General features: G+C 42.9%; 1 pseudogene across 1 annotated transcript; it reads right to left on the bottom strand.

Annotated features, from left to right (window-relative positions):
- Nucleotides 1-2,289: 2,289 nt before the first annotated feature.
- LOC143610488 (receptor-like serine/threonine-protein kinase SD1-8) lies at nucleotides 2,290-3,919 on the bottom strand (annotated as a pseudogene). The gene is made up of 5 exons (XR_013149598.1): nucleotides 3,720-3,919; nucleotides 3,439-3,649; nucleotides 3,123-3,359; nucleotides 2,889-3,039; nucleotides 2,290-2,818 (listed from the first exon to the last, which is right to left on the bottom strand). The product of XR_013149598.1 is annotated as a receptor-like serine/threonine-protein kinase SD1-8 (transcript).
- Between the last annotated feature and the right edge of the window lie 9,914 nt (nucleotides 3,920-13,833).

Raw genomic sequence — 13,833 nt, forward strand, 5'->3', positions numbered from 1 at the left:
ACTTAAAAAAACAAACAATAAAATTTTGTGCTTAACTTTTAATTTTTAAAACAACCTGACACAAGAAAATCTTGAAATTTTATTGTCAAAAACAATGATAAAACATGTACAAAACTAATATAAATAACCACATAAGGAAGATAAGATACAAAAACATTATCATGATTTTCTTTTAACGGCCAACAAACAAAGAACTTCCTAGGTACTCTATACAGGGTGACCCAATGGTAAAAGACCATCAACTCGTCCAACACAGCTATATGGAGCCCTTAAACACCTCCAAGTTATCTCTAGTTCCAGGGAAACCCACCGTCTGGAGGCCCAGTGGTGGTAAAACCCGAACGCTCTCAGGATCGAATTGGAAATCACAAAGATCTCAGTCTTCCTTTATTGAGCCACCCATGCCCCCTCTAAAGTGTAGTCAGTGTGGTTTGAACCTGAGTCTCCATTGAGAAACATTATCATGATGATTTAAACACATTTTAAAATTTTAACATTCTTAATTAAATGCAGTATAAAACAGTTACTAAATAGAAACACACATCAAGATACAAGATACATAGTTGGAAAGTTTAGAAAACAATAGTGTCAAGCATGGTAGCCAATGTCTGAATGATGTTGGATGACATTAAGTTTGAGACATGTTCTTCCAAATGTTTCTTGGCATCTTGCCTTCCAACATTTGCAATCGCTAGTTTCTCATGAGTTAATTCATCCTCTTCTTGAACCGCTTTGTTATATTTAATAGCTAGATTCAGCATTTCCTGCACGTTGAATTTATGGGTTTGGGTTTAGTATAAGCAAGTTCACGTCAGTTTGTGGTCAGACCCTGGCTTGACTCGTTTATTATTACAAATTTTGAAGGAGTATTGTGTGTTAAAAATTTAAACCAATTGGGTATCTTACGTCAAAAGAAGAAGAAAGTTAAGAAGATAAACGAGCATAAAGATTTGTAGTATATATGTATATAAAATTAGGGAGTTTACAACAACAAAATCATCATCAATTCTGCAAAAAAAACAAGATTGTTACCTGGACAGTCTGCTCATTGGTTTTGGAATGTGTATCAAACGGTTCAAGTGTGAAACCATCGGTCCATTTTTTCTTGTGAAGGTTAAGTAGCATCTTCTCCTCAAGTTTATTCTTCCTATAATTAATGGCTATTGAGTAGTAATGTCTTCAAACCATGAATCAATGCCTGCAAATAATTTTACATCTATAAAATGATAATATTAAAAAAAAAAGAGGCAATTTCATATATACCCTAAAAAACCTGAAATATATCATATACATACCCATGTAGAAGTAAAAATATCAAATATGCCCTTACAAAGTAGTTAAAATATCAAAAAATATCCAATTATTAAAAACGAGCATGGGTCTCACCGGAAGCAATCTATCTACTCCTACGGGGTAGTGGTAAGTTTGTCTACATTTTGTCCTCCTCAGACCCTACCATAGCTTTGCTATTAGTGGGATTTACTGAGTACGATGATGATGACCCAATTATTAAAAGGTTTATTGGATTTTAATAATCCTTACTAACTGGTATTGGCCGATAATAATCCATATTCATTTTATATGGAGTAGGCCGGCTTGTAATTCTTATTCCTTTTCGTTTATGTGTAAGAACTAGTTATTGTTTTTTTTTCTAGGATTTAATGTCTTTATTTGGTGAAAAAAAATAGTTTTTTTTATCTGTAAGAATTTAATTTTGTTTTTTCCTTAAAATTTTTGGCCCCTCCAATATTAGTGTTCAAATTCCGTCACTGTCTAATTGCCAAACATATAAAAAATCCACATAAAACCCATAATGCGGTGAAGCCAAAAAATGAGATGATCCAAATACAGACTATACAGTGGAATCTTCAAGCCCAATGTGAGGACCATCAGAAGAACTGTGTGGTTCAAACGGATTAAAGTTGTGACTTGGACCATATCCAAAAGCCATGGGTGGATAATACAAAACACGAGTAACCGGTGATGTATTTGCTTAATTTATAATCTCTTCACTGGCAATTGAAGCTGTAATCAATTTCTTTGAACAGTTGATCTTCGATGAACAGAACATCAACAATAATCATCAAGTAAGTGAAGAACCCATTTGTTCTTGATTGTTTGCTTGAATTTACTGCTACAGGTCATTCACTTTGAGTTGAATTTCCTGTTATGATGAGAGAATAACTCTAATGTAGAAATAAATTTGCAATGATTAGAAGGCGTGTGCTTGAAAATAGCCTGAAAAACAATGAAGAACAATATAGAAACAGGTTTGTCAAATCAAATGTGTGTAAAAGTGATCATATACAATACAAAGGCCTTCTGTATATATAAAGTATAGGAGCCTATAACAACTGCCATGAAACAGAAACTATAACAGAAGTTCATAATTAATCAAATATCACAGGTCATGAAATCAAATTTCAACCTGCTATTTTTGGAAAACTAACACATGAAGTACATAGTGGTATTAGACATTCGTTTTTGCTGTCTTCTATTTTGACACTAAAACTGAAATTGATTCGCTATTTTCAGATCCGTTTCCTGACTTAACTCCTCCTCTTCCTCCTGCCTCAGTCTTGGTCCCAGCCGCATCCCTCTCAATGAAGAACGCTGGCCGTTTTGGCTCAGGCAGATGCATATGTTCATTTGTAAGCATAGAAACAACTTCTGACATGGTAGGTCTGTTCGTGGCATGTTCTTGAACGCATAAGAGACCCACATGAATGCATGTCATTACTTCCTTGGGAGTGCATGTATCTTCAAGTATTGGATCCATCAACTCCAAACCTCTGCCTTCGTTCCACAATTCCCACGCCTACATTTTGTAACAAAATCTTTAATTTGTTTCAAATTATAAAAACAAGCTAGATTTCTGATTAACTTACGAGTCCTAGAAGGTTGAGTGGGTGTTCTACATCATAGCTCGCATGATTCATCTTGCTGCTTATAATCTCAAGCAACAAAACACCAAAACCAAAGACATCTATCTTGGTTGAAATGATGCCATCTATTAGATACTCTGGAGGCATGTACCCACTGGATGTAAAATCAAGAGTTAATACATTACTTTTTTCCATATTTATATAACACGACTGTCAGATAACAACTTATGGACTCACCGTGTTCCAACGACTCTACTTGTATTTTTTCTGACTCGTTGATCCCAAATAACTTGGCCAGGCCAAAATCAGATATTTTTGGCTTCAGGTAGTCATCTAGCAAGATGTTACTAGCTTTCAGATCTCTATGGATTATCCTCAACCTTGAAAACCTATGGAGATACAAAAGCCCCTGAGCAATGCCGTCAATGATTATAAATCGACTTCTCCAATCCAGTTTTCCTTTCTTCTTAGGATCTGTTAATAAACAAGTAGCAACAACCAAATTAGATAAAAACCATGCTCTTATGAATGATGTAATAGTGTCAGTTCTTACCAAATAAAAATAAATCCAAGCTGTTATTAGGCATGTATTCGTATACAAGGATCTTTTCTTGTTTTTCAACGCAACACCCCAAAAGCCGCACAAGATTAGTATGTTGTAGTTTGGCAATGAGTTCGGTTTCATTTGTGAACTCCTTGACTCCTTGTCCAGAGGTTTTTGATAGTCGTTTGACCGCAACTTCTTGCCCGTCAACTAATTTTCCCTGTGAAATATTGCATTTAAGCTTTAATATGGAAATCTTCTTTATTAGAAAGTTGTCTGTGGAAGTTTACCTTATAAACCTCTCCAAAACCTCCTTTTCCTAGCTTATTAGCGCTTGAAAAATTGTTTGTGGCAGATGAGGTGTTTTGAAAGGTGAAATAATGCAGCTCAATGCTCACATTCTTATCTGCTTGTATACGAATGTAGAGGTGTCCCATGCGTCTCTCTGAAGCTGCAAAAGCTTCTTGATTTTCTTAGCAATCCCTATTATGTTAACACAGAAATACTTGTTAGCTAGATGGGTAACATGACAGTTTTGGAAGTCATTATATGTACATGAAATAAATTTCCAATAGTTATTGAACCGGTGTTTTGTCTTGTTTCCTAGGAAATCCCCCAAGGGGTATCCTAAGTTGGTTTTTAGTTCCTCAATGGAGCCCAGGGTTCAACTGTTGAAAGCCTGGATGACAAGGAACTATTGTATTTATTTGAATGAAGTAAAAGTGATGTTATTACCTTTAACATCAATGCTCTTGTATACCCAGTAGCATGATAAGAGTACAGCTAAAAGTACAATCATGATTATGAACCCTATCCAGATCATCTTCTTCATCCTATTATTCGTCTCCTTCATGTATGGCGAAGATGAAGTCCTTTTCGTTTCTTCATAAGATAAGAAATTACTAGCTTATCAAATCAAGTGTACATGTTTATCGTAAGGTACAATAACTTATATACTACACACATGTATGGAAGTTCTTTTAGGCATTAAAGATGTCTGTAATTTGCTACTATGTTAGAAAAGTTGGGATAATGGAATAAAGGTGAATATAGTAATTTTCATTAGTGATTACACATACTCCAGCCATTTGGTGCTATGCTTGTTACTATTGGAGTCTTTCATTTACATTAACATGCAATTAACTTAAATTCAAACATTCAAATTTTTAATCTCTTGTAATTTGAATACCCACAAACTATAAATATTACTTAAGCATGAAACTTATAGGTTAACTGTAAAACTTGGATCAACACCAACTTGAAGGACCTGAACGGTTAATGTGGAAGGTATAAGGGTGGTACGGAAGATCTTAAGGGGTGGTTTGGTGGAGATCTAAAGTTCATGGACCAAGTTGAATAATTTTGTGTCAAAATTATCTTTTATTTATTATTAAATAAATTAGAAGTTTAGTTTGATTATGTTTCCTAGTTTGAGTATGATTAGAATTATGAGTGTTATATGTTTAGAATTATGAGTGTTAGAAGCTGGTTTCATGGGTTGTAAGCCGGGTAGAATCCCGTTTTCTTATCTAGGGATTATGGTTGGCGCTAACATGAATAGGGTGGTTAATTGGGAACCGGTTGTGTCCAAGTTCAAGAAGAGGCTTTCTAAATGGAAAGTTAATTCGTTATCTATTGCCGGTCGGTTAACCCTTATTAAATCGGTGCTGGATAGTCTTCCCACTTATTATTTTTCGCTTTTTAAGGCACCCAAGAAGGTTACCAATGATTTAGAAGCTTTGATGAGAAGGTTCTTATGGGGTGGTTCGGATGAAGTGAGGAAGATGTCATGGGTGGCTTGGGAGGTAGTCACCAAACCTATAAAAGAAGGGGGTTTAGGTATCGCTCGTTTAGAGGTCAATAATCAAGCGCTGATTACTAAATGGCTTGGGAGATTTCTTAATGATCATCACGCGATGTGGAGAAGAGTAGTGTTGTCTATTCACGGGTCCTCGCGCTGTTGGGGGCTTGCTCCGGTTAATAATGGGGTTTCCGGGGTTTGGAAGAATTGTGTTATGTTTTGAAACAAATTTAATGTTGATGGTGTGGGTTTTAATAGAGTGATCCGGGCCACAGTTGGGAATGGTCGCCAAGTTCGGTTTTGGATGGATTTGTGGTTGGGTTCGGCGCCGATTATGGACAAGTATCCGTCCTTATATGCGGTAGAAAAACATAAAAATGTCTTGTTAGCAGATCGGTTGGTGGTCACTGGATCCTCTCGTCGCATTGTGTGGGATTGGCTTAGAGCTCCTTGCTCCCAACAGGAGGTGATCGAGAAGCAAGAGTTGGAAGATCTCCTTCAAGGGGTGGTGATGGTTGACCGTGAAGATTCATGGTCTTGGGCGGTTGGTAGCTGCAAAGAGTTCGAGGTTTCGTCGATTAAAAAATGGATGGTGCGGTCCGTTGTGGATGCTGGGAGTTTCGGTTTTCAATGGAGCGATTGGGTCCCGAAAAAATGTAATATTTTTATGTGGAGGGCCGTTTTGGATAGTCTTCCAACCAAGGAGGCTTTAGCTAGACGTCATTTGCATTGTGATGATCATAGTTGCGCTTTATGTGAGAGTAATGAGGAATCGCTCGAGCACTTGTTAACCGGGTGTTTCATTTCTATGGCCGTTTGGAATGCGATTGGTTCATGGTGCAACATCCCTAGATCTTTTGTTTTCCATGTCAATGATTTGGTGGAAGTGCATAAGGTTTGTGGTGCGACGGGAAACAAGAGATTGATTATTCATGGCATTGTCATCATTACTTGTTGGAGGATTTGGCGGGCTAGGAATGAAAAGATTTTTTCGGGCAAGAACATTAAGGTGGTAGAAATGGTTGCGGATATAAAATCGTTGGGTTTTCTTTGGTACAAAAATAGATCTAAGATAGGGGTAGTGGATTGGAAAAGATGGTGTTTATTTGATGTAACGTGATTGTTGTTTTTGGTTTTTGGATTTCGGCGTCTTTCTCCGTCTTGGGGAGAGTCGTTGGTTGTGTTTGTTTTTATTGAAAGTCAATTTTCAAAAAAAATATAAACTCATCAAAAGTTTTATTTGGAGTGAGTAATATGCATTCAGTTCTTGTTTCTTAATAATAAAAAGAGTCGCATAAACGTTTTATGCAATATCGTGTTTGATGTTCTTGATTAACTTGTCTAAGGTTTAATAAGTGGTATCAACGCCTAACGATCCAGGCTCGTGTTTCCGGTCCGCGGTAAGTCTTGATTGCAGTAGTTGTTTCCAACCAAAGACATAAGAAGCCAAGAAATCGACGCATACAAGATTCGGTTCATGATCGCTACGATGAGTAAACCAGTGGCCACTTGTCGTGTGCAGTACGTATCCAAAAGTGAGAAAGACGGGTAAAGAAAAAAATCGTCGTTGTGCCGTTTAGATTTGCGTCGGAACCCAACACTCCTTATTTTACCACACCGTTTAAAGAAGAATATATTTATTTGTTCTTTAAAGTTTGTGCCACCAAATTAATCAAGGGAAAATTCCCTAAATAACCCAAATAAAGAGAGAGAGAAAAATAATCCTAAAAGTAATCAGATTCCCAAAATAACCCAACAAACTTGTTTTGAGACGACGCTTTGGAATTATAACCGACGGGACTGTAGAACCAATTAAAACTTGACACTTGGCATGTGTCTGACAAACCCGACGAGATTTTTAAAAATCTTGGAGTTTTCGTCCAAATCTCTTATTTAAATCCTTTTGTAAAAAACAGTCTTCCCAGACGGTTTTTTTTTATATTTCTTATCTGGTCCGTTCAAATTCTATTTTTCTTGAGAAAATGGCTTTTTTGAATTTCGTCTTCCAAGACGCATTTCAAATAAATTTGTTCCAAAGAGATCATATTCTCATCTTTTGTTCTTATAAGTTTTGAAAGTTTAAATCCCGTCTAGAACGATAAGATTTTTGGGATTACAGTCTCGACCGACAGAGTTTATAAATATTCTGTCTACTCCGACTATATGTCTAATTAGGTTTCAGGTGGACCTCACTGAAGAAACACTAATCGACCCCGGGCAGATTACGGATAATCTGGGGGTTAAATAGATGTTTCCCACGAGGGTCAGGTCTGGTAAAGAAGGATGTTCTTCAGATGACCTGCAAAACAAACACCGTGAGCTCGTCACTGAGAGGGGGGGGGGGGTTCCTCCTTGTGACCACTCTCCGGCGTGAGAATCAGACTAGATTGCTCTGAATATGTGTATATTGAGAGAAATAGCTAGTGAAGGTAAAATACCAGATGATCCTACCGTTCCAAGGTGTTAGAGTATTTATAGCCGAAGGTAGGTTTCCAAGCAGGTACAGCCAACTGTATAATATTCCTGTTCTACCAACTATGGGCTACGCACGTGCCATGCTGGTTGGTGGGTAGGCAGCGGCTGATAGTGACAAGGCCGGCTGTATATTGTTCCCTTTCCACCAACTGCAGGCTATGTGCGTGCCACAACAAGGGTTGGTGAGTAGGCAGCGGCTAATAGTGACAAACAGTACTAGAGCATGCTCCTCCTCGTACTGTTGTCGGTGAGCTGTCACCCTGTGATTGGTTCATGGGCTGCTTTGGTCAGATCTTGTCTATTTTGTCCATACCTTGGCAGGTATAGTACAAAAGATCTTCCAGAAGCATACGGACTGGCTCATTTGGGCGGGAGTATTCCCGCGTTGCTCATTCCTTCAGGTGACACTGAATTATTGAGTGCCTTGTGCGTGTAGCCTTGCTATTAGTGCGGGTAGCCTTCCCCGATGGCTTGTATCCGCAGCTGCGGGGACAGGCGGGATACTTCACCATTGGGAGGCTTTCCCTGCGAGAACAGCTGGCGTACTGCGCGTAAGGTCTTTATCTCTGAGCATGGTGGGTCCTGCGGAACCAGTTGGTCCTTGCGTAAACGTCCCTCTTCAAGGTGAGTTATGCGGGTCCAACTGTGCTCTGCTGGGACCTACCTCTTCAAGTCCCCCCAGTCCAATGTTCTTCTCATGAATTGTTAATAAGTGAGGTGAACTTTGGACTTAAGCAAGGGGTTTTGAAAAGGATTTAGTTTTAAGGTTGTCCGTGGGGATTCTTCCCGCGGTTTCCCTAATTTCACGTGCAGAAATTCCCGACTTTTCTACTTGATCTTTGGGTATGATGCGGGTAGGTGTGTAACCTCCTCGCAAGTCAGGAGCGTTGAGTTTCACTTGTAGATTCTCCACGAGGTTTTGGTAGTTTTAAACATAGTGATCAATTATGTTAAAGAACCAATTCCATCCTGGAGCTTCAAACAATCTAGTTCTCAACGTTCCCGCTATGCGGGGATGTTATTTCCCTTTCCGCAAGCATGGCCCAGAAGATCCTTCTTGGTTTCAATTCCCTGCGAGTGCTAAGTATGTGAAGGGTTTCGCCTTGACACTGTACCCGCACTCGTCTTATAGTTATCTTACTTCCAAGGTATTCTTGGCGTCCATTCCCTACGGGTGCTAAGTATGTGAAGGGTTTTGCCTTGACACTGTACTCGCACTTGTCTTATAGTTACTTGGTTGCCAAGGTAGGGGGTATTTTCCCGCTTACTTTTGAATCTTTTTGAAATTCGAAGAGTTGGTGAAAGGATAAGAACAGTCCAAACTGTTGAAACGTCGTCCGACGGTTTCTTCTGACAGTGTCAGGACGTGCAGGAAGTTATGGCGACGTGACAGCATATGGTCATTCCAGGCGCTTTTTCAGGCGCGTAGGCGCGATTTTTCGGGCTCGTGGCCGCGAAATTAATGGCACGCTTCCTTTCAACAGCTGTTGCCAGCTTGCTCTTTGCCACGTGTCATAGTTTCATTGCACCTGCGATTTCTCTCTCTTCCGCATTAAATTCATCGCATTAATTGCGATGAGTATATAAAGGGTGAGAGGGTGCACCTTAGTCCACACTTTCACTTCTCTCTTCATCTTCTTAAAACGATTTCCGGCGAATACTCACTATTCCGTCGAGCATTCTTCTGAAATCGTTGTTCTGTACATCCAAAACATGTATTCTACCCGTGATTTTGAGGCCACTGCCGAGGAGGCTGAGTTGTTCGTCGAGAACCCGACGTCGACGTCCGAAAAGGACGACAAGAGCACTGTCGGCGAGTGCCAGTGCGCTCTTCCTACTGACCTCTACCAGTACATCGTCCGGAAGTTCATGCTCGAGCCTTTCAAGCCTGAGTTTCCGGAGCCTCATCAGACGGTGTACGATGCCCCCAAGGGCAAGATAGGGGTGTACGCTGCATTCTTCGTCTATGGGAATCTGAGGTTCCCATTGACGAAGTTTGTGTACCGTGTTCTGGAGAGACACGGTGTACACTTGACGGAGGTACACCCAATGGCGATCGCGAAGATCCGCCATTTCGAGTGGGTGTGCCTCATTATGGGTGTAGAGCCCCATGTCGACCGCCTGATGACCTTCTACTCCTGGAGGTGCATCCAAGGGTGGTACACCCTGGTCAACCGGATCAAGGGTCTGAAGATTTGCGCCACCGAGCGCAGTCTTCGGTCGTGGAAGCGGGAGTTTTTCTTTATCTCCGCTCGCGTCGTCCCCCTTGCGATGACGTTTAAGAATGGGAGAGCACTCCCCGCCCTTCACGCCCTCAACCACCAGGAGGCGGAGTGGTTCGCCAAGATCTCCCGGATCCAGACTCCGGTGTACCGCTTTGCGGAGTCCGGGATGGTGATGCTCGGGATGAGCCGGGTGTGGAAGGAGGCGTCCCAGATTCCCATCGTCCTCGAATACGGTTTGAACTCTGTCCCTTATGGTATGCTCTGTTTTCTTTGTTGATATAGGTTTTTCTTCTAACTGTTTCTCCTTTTTTTTAGAGGGAAACGACTTGCAGTCTCTCCTGCAGCCGCGGGAGATTGATGGTCCCGCTCGGATGGGTACTCGTGCTCTGGATGAGAACGAGTTGCCCATCCTTAAGCAGACGGCGGATCGGTTCGTGGAGGTCTACCCGCCAGGCCATGAGATCCTGAGCGCCAGGCGGCCAGGTAAAGAACTTTTTAACCCTCGCCCTGTCAATGCTGAAACCTCTGCGGGAATTCCTCTAATTTTATCGTCTTCTGAGGAATCCGCAGATGGTCCTTTATTGGCGAGGAAGAAGAAGGCTGCCGGCGGGAAGGGGAAGGCGAAGGTTGCCTCCGCTGCCGATCCGGTGAATCGGTCCGAGTCAGAGACCGAGAGTGAAGAGGCGGCGGGGAACCCCGGTGGTGTTAAGACCACTGCTCCGGAGGTTGAAACGGCTGTCACCTCCGAGCAGCCCAGGACGACGACGGTAACCGGTACGAAGAGGCCGGCTCCATTGGGTTCGTCCCCGCCTGTTCGCTCCTTCAGGCTCAAAAAGACCCGTAAGTGTTCATAATTTTAACTTCTTATCTTTCCGCCATTATACTTATATATCTTGTCTTCGTGCAGGCGTGGATGCTACGGCATTCCAAAGTGGAGCGGGAGGGAGCAGCTCTGGACCCATGAAGGTAGGTTTGGTCAACCTACCCGAGGCGATGACCCAGGCAGCTACGCCTGCTTGCAGTACTTGTTCAGTTGCTCATCCCGTTGAGCCAACTGCTCCAGCTGTAACCTTATCCCCACCGGCTGTCAGTGCCATTTTTACCGAATCCATCACTGAGCCGGCGGTGATATCTCTTGCGGGTTCTTCCGCAGCCGCGGCCACGGTTGTGAGTTCACCTCCGATGAGTTCACCTCCGTTGGTTTCCGCCGCGGCAGCCTCCACCACGTCTCCTCCGGCGCCTGCGACTACGGCCGGTCCTTCAGGTACGTTTGGGGCTGGGGCGTCTAGCCAATCCTTGCCTCCTTCCCGTCTCCTTGACCTTTTGGATGGATATCCCTTAGGTTCAGGTGACGGGTTTGGTGGCTATCGGCCTGTTGTCGACCCTACAGGTGCGTAGGGTTATTTTGGCCTATATCCCTTTCATCCTTTCTTTCTCTAACCGTTTTTTGTTTTATTGCAGTTCGTGATTCCAACGAGGTGTACGCTCCTCGGTGGAAGATCCGCCGGGGAACGACCCTCCGTACTGCTGAGGACTGCGTGGAATGGGCGCGTCACGCCGCCCCAAGCGGTGCGCTGGGGGAGGCCATGGCCAGCTACCAGGAAGGTAGGCTGTCCAACGAGCTCATAATCCTTCTCGCCCGGATGCAGCCGCGCGTCGAGCTACTTTGTCGTGAAAACGACAAGTTAAAGACGGCGCGTAGCCTTGAAGTGGCTCAGGCGCGGGCCATCCGGGAGGAGAATGTGAAGCTTGCAGCCGTTGCTGCAGAAAAGGAGAAGGCCTTCAAGGCCCTTGAGGCTGACGTTCAGGCTCGTCTGGAGGCCCGTTCCAAGGCTGCCCAAGCTGTTAATGAACAGCTTCGGCTGGCCAAGGAAACTGCCAGGAATGCAACCGAGAGGGCCACCAAGGCTGAAGCTGCTGCTGAGCCTCTACGCATCGAAAATGAGGAACTTAAAGCAAAATTAGAGAGGCTCCAGCAGGCTCATGATGCCTTGGCCATGGAAGATGCCAAGAAGCTCCAAGAGATCTTGGACCAGAGGGGGGTGCTTGACCACACAGAGCGTAAGTTAAAGGGCGTCGAAGAGGCTGCAGCCAAAGATGTGTTGCTTGCCAACCTCACAAAGAACGAAGCCGAACGCGCCCGTAATGAAGCTCAAGCTGCCCTCCAGGAGGCTCTGGTTGCCAAGGAATGGCTTATTCGAGAAGCGTTGTCACAGGTATGCGCAGCTTCCTAACTTCTAACTTTACGCTTTTCCTTACTCTTGAGTTTGACAAACTTCTGTTTTGTAGGTTGTGCATCGGGTGTTCACGAACACATCATATGACGATGCGATGAGCGCAGCCCTCAACGCTGCTCATGAGGATGGGGAAAAGGCTGGCTTCCTGCTTGGTCTAGGGTTTGTTGAACAAGGCATCCCGCCTTCCAACTTCCCTCTTTACAATGTGGATACTGAAGCTGCGTATGACCAAGCAGTGAATCAGTATGCTGCCTTCCCGCATCCGGTGGTGGAGAAGGTGAACGAGATTGCTGCTGCTGATGATGGGCTAGCTATCCTTAAAGCTTTCCTTGAACCGCCACATTCTACTGATGGTGCGGGTCCAAGTGGAAGCGGTCCTGAAGCTTGATCCTTAAGATCCCTTTCCACCATTATAGATTTTTTATTTTTGTATAGCTTCTTTTGTATGCGGGTATGTACCCAGCAATCTTTGTAATATTTGAATTTCGATGGAATAAAGATTATTTGCTAATGCCTTGCCTTGTTTATTTCACGCATATTTTGATTTAACTTAGCAATTTCTTTAGTACTTAGATAAGTTAACTTTTCAACGTGGCAGTTAATAAGTTAAAGTTTTGCGTCCTCTTTCGTGATTGTGCGGATAAGACCGTCAATTGCACTTAGTAGGATGGCTAAACTTTACCTATATCTGACCTGCGTGGAAGTTTTCCTCATCTTTTCCTTTGAAATTTTCTAAGTGTTTTAAATAAGTTAACCTTTCGACACGCGGTTGCCAATAGGTCAATGTTCAGTTTCCTTTATCATGATTGTGCGGGTAGGACCGTCACTTTCATTTATTGGGATGACCAAACTTCACCTATGGCTGACCTGCGTGAAGGTTTTCCTTAGAAATTTTTACCGTTTTGTGTTTATGCGGGTTTTGCCGCCTTCCACACGCAACGACTTCTTCCCATATTTATGCGGTGAATACCGGCATATCAGCGTGGGAAGTTCATAAGTATAAAGGTAAGGCTATCAACACAATGTGAAAGGAGAATCATTTCCATTAGAAGTGGCTCTAGGCCTTTTCTTTACAAATTTGGAATTGATCTACATGTAACATTTGCGTAATTGAGCTCCGTTCCATGTTCTTGGGATAGGAGTGCCATCGAGCCTTTCGAGCCGGTATGCGCCTTTTCCCAAAACTTCTTTGATAATGTATGGTCCTTCCCAGACCGGTGCCAGTTTTCCTGGGCGCTCTTGGTTTGAAGCCTTGTTGTTACGCAATATGTAGTCTCCCACGTTGAAGTTGCAGAGTTTTACCCGCGTATTGTAGTACTTTTGCATTTGTCGCTTGTAGTTTTCTTCACGCGCTGCGGCTAAGTCTCTGCGTTCCTCGGTTAGCATAAGGTCTAACCGTCTTTCCGCATCATTGTCATCTGGCTGAATCAAGACCCTTGGTGAGGGCAAACCAATTTCGATTGGGACCATGGCTTCAGTGCCATAAGTGAGGCTGAACGGGGTTTCTCCCGTACTGGCCTTTTTCAGCGTTCTGTTTGCCCAAAGGACGTGTGGAACTTCGTCTACCCAACCGGATCTGTGTTCCAGGAGTCTTTTCTTTATGCCTTCGACGATGCTTTTGTTCGCTCTTTCCACCTCACCGTTACCTTGCGGGTGTGCCACTGAG

Source organism: Bidens hawaiensis, unplaced genomic scaffold (assembly GCF_021521415.1).
Source record: "Bidens hawaiensis isolate Kalapana, Puna unplaced genomic scaffold, B.hawaiensis_p1.1 tig00026578_1, whole genome shotgun sequence".
NCBI classification, from domain to species: Eukaryota; Viridiplantae; Streptophyta; class Magnoliopsida; order Asterales; family Asteraceae; genus Bidens; species Bidens hawaiensis.